The sequence below is a fragment of the Dryobates pubescens genome, chromosome 26 (genome assembly GCF_014839835.1).
Source record: "Dryobates pubescens isolate bDryPub1 chromosome 26, bDryPub1.pri, whole genome shotgun sequence".
Taxonomy (NCBI): domain Eukaryota; kingdom Metazoa; phylum Chordata; class Aves; order Piciformes; family Picidae; genus Dryobates; species Dryobates pubescens.
The window spans coordinates 1,905,925-1,912,531 of record NC_071637.1 but is presented as its reverse complement, the minus strand read 5'-3'; positions in this window follow the sequence as shown (position 1 = coordinate 1,912,531).

The following is a 6,607-nucleotide window of genomic DNA, read 5'->3' as shown; positions in this document are numbered from 1 at the left end:
TGCCTTGTTGGCATGGACTCATTGGTCCCCTATGAGTGACCACACATCACACTACTGTAGATTATTGGTCCAGCTATGGATGACACGTGAGGTTTGTTGATGCAGCTGCATGTCCTGTCGTCCCGAGATAACTCACTATGTTTCTAGCTACCAGCGTCTTGTTTTAGTTACAGTGCTGCAGGCACAGCACTGTTTTGGCATACTGGTAGCTGGCTCTGCACTTCTGCTGAGCATGGCCTACCACCATGTCAGGCTCTAGGCCTGCACTGCCAGATTGCTCACACCGCTCATCACTGGCATTCCCACAGCTCAGGGGAGACCTCATTGCCCTCTACAACTACCTGAAAGGTGGTTGTGGCCAGGAAGGGGTTGGTCTCTTCTCTCTAGCAACCAGCACCAGAACAAGAGGACGCAGTCTCAAGCTGTGCCAGGGGAAGTTTAGGCTGGAGGTGAGGAGAAAGTTCTTCACTGAGAGTCATTAGCCATTGGGATGTGCTGCCTAGGGAGGTGGTGGAGTCACTGTCCCTGGAGGTGTTCAAGAGGGGATTGGATGTAGACCTTGGTGCCATGGTCTGGTCATGAGGTCTGTGGAGACAGGTTGGACTCGATGATCCTCGAGGTCTCTTCCAACCTTGGTGACACTGTGAGACTGTGGTTTTGTAACACTTGGTTACAGAAGCCTTGTTCAGTGAGTGTCCCACGTGTGCAGTTCCAAGTGTCTCCCAGCTCAGCCTGCCGGATGACAGGATCTGGGGCTGAAGGCAGCCCCAGGGCTGCTCCTACCCTGCTCAGGGAGGTCAAAGGTGGGAAACCCTTTACACCCTCTTTTAAACCTTTTAAAACACTCTTTTAAACCTTTTAAAACATTCTTTTAAACCCCTTTAAAACACACTTTTAAACCCTTCAAAACATTCTTTTAAACCCCTTTAAAACACTCTTTTAAACCCTTCAAAAATGCTCTTTAAAATCCTTTTAAACCCTGATAAAATTCACTGATTTCTCATGGAATCACAGAATGGTCTGGGTTGGAAGGGACCTCCAAAGGTCATCTATTCCACACACCCCCCTTGCAGCCAGCAGAGACATCCTCCCACGTTGCCCAGAGCCCTCTTGAGCCTGACAGAGAAAAAATATCTCTGTCTGGTAATGGGTGACCAAGAAGGGAATGTGGACCTTGGTGTGGCTGCTTTGGTGAAGGGGGAGGTCTTGGACTGTATTTGTGGACTGCATTTTGACAAGGGCTTGTTGTGACAGGATGAGATGGATTGCAGCTTGAGGATGGCAGATTTAGTCTGGAGATTAGGAAGAAATTCTTGACAGTGAGGGTGGTGAGACACTGGAGCAGGTTGCCCAGGGAGGCTGCACCCCCTTCCTGAAGGTGTTCAAGGCCAGATTGGAGAAGGCTTTGAGCACCCTGGGCTGGTGGGAGGTGTGCCTGCCCATGGCATGGGGGCTTGGAACTGGATGGCAGTTAAGGGTCTTTTCCAACCCAAACCTGGGCTGCTCTTCTGAGGTTTTGTGATGTTTGCTGCCAAATCTGTTCACACAGTTAAGCAAGCAGGCACTGGGGGTAGCCATGTTTGCTGCATGTGGAAATGTGGTAAACTTGACCTCTGTTATATTTTCATGTCAATAAAAACAAGGCAAGTGAGGATCTTGTGGGTTCTACCTACCCACAACTCCATCTGGGTAATAGCCCAAAGCTTATGAGAAGGCATGGAGCCTGGGTTTGCTCCATCAAGGTGTTCAGAGTAGGCATGGAGCCTGGGTTTGCTCCATCAAGGTGTTCAGAGGAGGCACAGAGCCTGGGTTTGCTCCATCAAGGTGTTCAGAGGAGGCACAGAGCCTGGGTTTGCTCCATCAAGGTGTTCAGAGGAGGCACAGAGCCTGGGTTTGCTCCATCAAGGTGTTCAGAGGAGGCACAGAGCCTGGGTTTGCTCCATCAAGGTGTTCAGAGGAGGCACAGAGCCTGGGTTTGCTCCATCAAGGTGTTCAGAGGAGGCACAGAGCCTGGGTTTGCTCCATCAAGGTGTTCAGAGGAGGCACAGAGCCTGGCTTTGCTCCATCAAGGTGTTCAGAGGAGGCACAGAGCCTGGCTTTGCTCCATCAAGGTGTTCAGAGGAGGCACAGAGCCTGGCTTTGCTCCATTAAGGCACCCAAGCATTTGTATCACCTTCAACATGAGAAGAAACTTGCTGATATGTCTTACAGTATCTGGACCTTTTGTCTTCATGTTAATGGAGATTTTACAGGGGACATTTTACAAGGGCATGCAGTGATGGGACCAGGGGTAATGGGTTGAAGCTGGAAGAGCTGGGGGCAGGAGTTGATCTGTTAGAGGGTAGAAGGGCTCTCCAGAGGGACCTTACCAGGCTGGACAGATGGGCAGAGTCCAAGGGCATGAGATTGAACCCATCTAAGTGTCAGGTTCTACACGTTGGCCACAACAACCCCAGGCAGTGATACAGGATATTTAGGCAGGAGATTAAGAAGAAATGATTTCTAATGAGGGTGATGAGACACTGGAGCAGGTTGCCCAGGGAGGTTGTGGATTCCCCCTCCCTGGAGGTGTGCAAGGCCAGGATGGATGGGGCCTTAAGCAACCTGGGCTGGTGGGAGGTGTCCCTGGCACCTGCCTGGGCAGGTGTGTGGGGTGCTGGAAATGAATGATCTTTAAGGTCCTTCCAACTCAGACCATCTTGATTCTGTGATTCAAAGACTCTTCTATCCCAAGAGGGAGCAGTGAGAGCAGAAAGGGCCACCAGATCTGAAGGCCTTAAGCAAGGTGGGCTAGAGGAAGATGTCCCTGCCTGTGGCAAGGGACTTGGAATTAGATGATCTTTAAGGTCCCCATTCCAAGATTTCTGGGGGAGGAAATTATTTGCTCACAAGCATCAGCCAGTGTGGTATTTGACCACAGAGCTGCAGATATTTGACCAAAGGATGAGAGCAGGAAAATCCACATCCAGCTAGAAGTCAGTCACTAGTGCTGTCCCCCAGGGATCAGTGCTGGGCCCCACCATGTTCAATATCTTTATTGATGATCTGGATGAGGGCATTGAGTCAGTCAGCAGTAAATTTGCAGATGACACCAAGCTAGGGGCAGGAGTTGAGCTGGTAGAGGGTAGGAGAGCTCTGCAGAGGGACCTTGCCAGGCTGCACAGATGGGCAGAGCCCAACAGAATGGCATTTAACAAGTCCCAGTGCCAGGGGCTGCACTTTGGCCACAGCAACCCCAGGCAGAGCTACAGGCTGGGGTCAGAGTGGCTGAGAGCAGCCAGGCAGAAAGGGACCTGGGGGTGCTGGTTGACAGCAGTGGAACATGAGCCAGCAGTGTGCCCAGGTGGCCAAGAAGGCCAAGGGCATCCTGGCCTGCATTAGGAACGGTGTGGCCAGCAGGAGCAGGGAGGTCATTGTGCCCTGTGCTCAGCACTGCTTAGGCCACACCTTGAGTCCTGTGTCCAGTTCTGGGCCCCTCAGTTTAAGAAGGACATTGAGACACTTGAAGGTGTCCAGAGAAGGGCAACAAAGCTGGGGAGGGGTCTGTAGCACAACCCTGTGAGGAGAGGCTGAGGGAGCTGGGGTTGCTTAGCCTGCAGAGGAGGAGGCTCAGGGGAGACCTTCTTGCTCTCTGCAGCTCCCTGAAGGGAGGTTGTAGCCAGGTGGGGGTTGGTCTCTTCTCCCAGGCAACCAGCACCAGAACAAGAGGACACAGTCTCAAGCTGTGCCAGGGGAGGTTTAGGCTGGAGGTGAGGAGAAAGTTCTTCCCAGAGAGAGTAATTTGCCATTGGGATGTGCTGCCCAGGGAGGTGGTGGAGTCCCCATCCCTGGAGGTGTTGAAGAGGGGATTGGATGTGGCACTTGGAGCCATGGTTTAGTTGTCAGGAGGTGTTGGGTGACAGCTTGGACTTGATGATCTCTGAGGTCTTTTCCAACCGCATTGCTTCTCTGATTCTATGACAGGCATCCCCAACGCAACCTCCCCTCGCGCCTGAGCTTGTTTTGTTTTGCTTTATTTGGGTTTCTGGAGTGTTTTATCCTATCAGTGACATTAATTACGGAGTAATTGCCTTAGTAGCATGTAACAGCTCTCCTCTTTTTCCCTTTTTTCCCGAAGAGATTTTCACACGCTGTGTAAACTCTGCCGCGCTGCGCGCTGCCTTTCTCGTGCCGCGGAAAGAATGTGTAGACAAAATAATGTTTTTCCTGTCAGAAATTCAATGGGCATCTACAGCAAAGTGACAGGTGGTTAAATAGCTGCATTTAAAGGATGTCAAGAAGATTTTTTGGACAGGTACCAAAACCCAATGCCAACAAGAAGGCCTAATACCATCTGTTTTGTTAGCGGCGCGAGGCGGTTTTACAGTAGCTCTTAAATGACACCGAATGCCGTCTGCACAACCTGGCTTTGTGGGTCAAATCTACCTTATCTCAGGGGGTGGATGTTTGTATTTCCTAGCACAGCTCCTGAGCCACAGCCCAGAGCCCAGAGCCAGAGCAGGTGAACGAACAGGCTTGAACCAGGTCCCTCCCCTCCCTTATTTCAAGCCGAAAGCCGCTCTCGAGCTGCCTTGCGTTTTGTTTGTGTGCTCCATGTAAAATCCAGATGCGAGGTGGATTTAATTAATCCAATTTCATTGCATTTTAATGTACACACTTGCAGTGTGTTTGTTGGCAGTGGGTTGCATCCATTTGCTGGGCGGGTTTACGACCGAGGCAAGCGGGGAGTGCTTTAGGAGAGCTTTGGGCTGCGGCGCAGGAGCCAGGAGTGGAGCTCTGAACGAAGCAGTTCTCAGGCAGCAGGCTGGGGATGAGACTCAAATGTCAAAATACAGCTGCATAATCCAGTGGGGGGGGGGGGGGAAATGATATCAAGTGTTTTAAAGTAATAAACTGCAGTGAGCTGAATTATTTTAAAGGCAATTCCAGCAGGCATTTGAGGTGGAATGTTGGGAGAAGGAGGAGGAGGACTTGCTTTGAAACAAATAATGAAACTGATGGATTCAGACACATTATTATATATATTGTTTTTCCTACCCCTGCTTCTAAAAGGTGCTTTTCAAATTATGATTGCTCAGGTTTGGTCTGATATTTAGAAATGACTTGCTGTAGAGTTTTCTCTTCATGAGGAGGAGTCTGTGCAGCTTAAACAGGATTGCTGAGGTAATCACACTCCCCTGTCCCTGTTCCAGGGCTAGTGGTAGGCATGAAATGTGAGTTGTCATGTTTGGAGCTCCTCTTTCAATGACCAGCCCAAAGCCACGACAAACACTCTGGGGTTTGTGAGGAGGCTGTTGTGAAAAGAAGGCCCAGAGAAGAGTCTTTTCAGCTCAGCCTTCAGCTGCTTGGGCTGCTCTGCTGTGGATGCTGCGGCTCACGCTGGCACCGGCTTTGCTGTCCCTTCAGCCATCCCGCAGCGTCCCTCTTGCCTTCAGATGCTCGGCCAAAGCACAAGGTCTTGACTTGCCACCTCACCAGAGAGTGGTGGTGAATGGTGCCACATCCAGCTCACAGCCAGGCACCAGTGGTGTCCCGCAGGGATCAGTGCTGGGCCCCACCCTGTTCAATATCTTCATTGATGATCTGGATGAGGGCATTGAGTCCATCAGCAGTAAATTTGCAGATGACTCCAAGCTGGGGCAGGAGTTGATCTGTTAGAGGGTTGGAGAGCTCTGCAGAGGGACCTTGCCAGGCTGGACAGATGGGCAGAGTCCAAGGGCATGAGATTGAATACATCCAAGTGCCAGGTTCTACACACTGGCCACAACAACCCCAGGCAGAGCTACAGGCTGGGGTCAGAGTGGCTGGAGAGCTGCCAGGCAGAAAGGGACCTGGGGGTGCTGGTTGACAGCAGTGGAACATGAGCCAGCAGTGTGCCCAGGTGGCCAAGAAGGCCAAGGCCATCCTGGCCTGCATCAGGAAGAGTGTGGCCAGCAGGAGCAGGGAAGTCATTGTGCCCCTGGACTCTGCATTGGTTAGGCCACACCTTGAGTCCTGTGTCCAGTTCTGGGCTCCTCAGTTTAGGAAGGAGGTTGAGCTGCTGGAAGGTGTCCAGAGAAGGTGATGGGTCTGGAGCACAGCCCTGTGAGGAGAGGCTGAGAGAGCTGGGGTTGCTTAGCCTGCAGAAGAGGAGGCTCAGGGGAGCCGTTCTTGCTCTCTGCAACTCCCTGAAGGGAGGTTGTAGCCAGGTGGAGGTTGTCTCTTCTCCCAGGCACCCAGCACCAGAACAAGAGGACACAGTCTCAAGCTGTGCCAGGGGAGGTTTAGGCTGGAGGTAAGGAAGAAGTTCTTCCCAGAAAGGGAGATTGGCCATTGGGATGTGCTGCCCAGGGAGGTGGTGGAGTCCCCATCCCTGCAGGTGTTTAGGAAGTGACTGGATGGGGTGCTTGGTGCCATGGTTTAGTTGATTAGGTGGTGTTGGTGATAGGTTGGACTCGATGATCTTGAAGGTCTTTTCCAACCTGGTTAATTGAATTGAATTGAATTGAATTGAATTGAATTGAATTGAATTGAATTCAATTCAATTCAATTCAATTCAATTCAATTCAATTCAACTCAACTCAACTCCTATTCTGTTCTATTCTATGCTATTCTATTCTATTCTCCC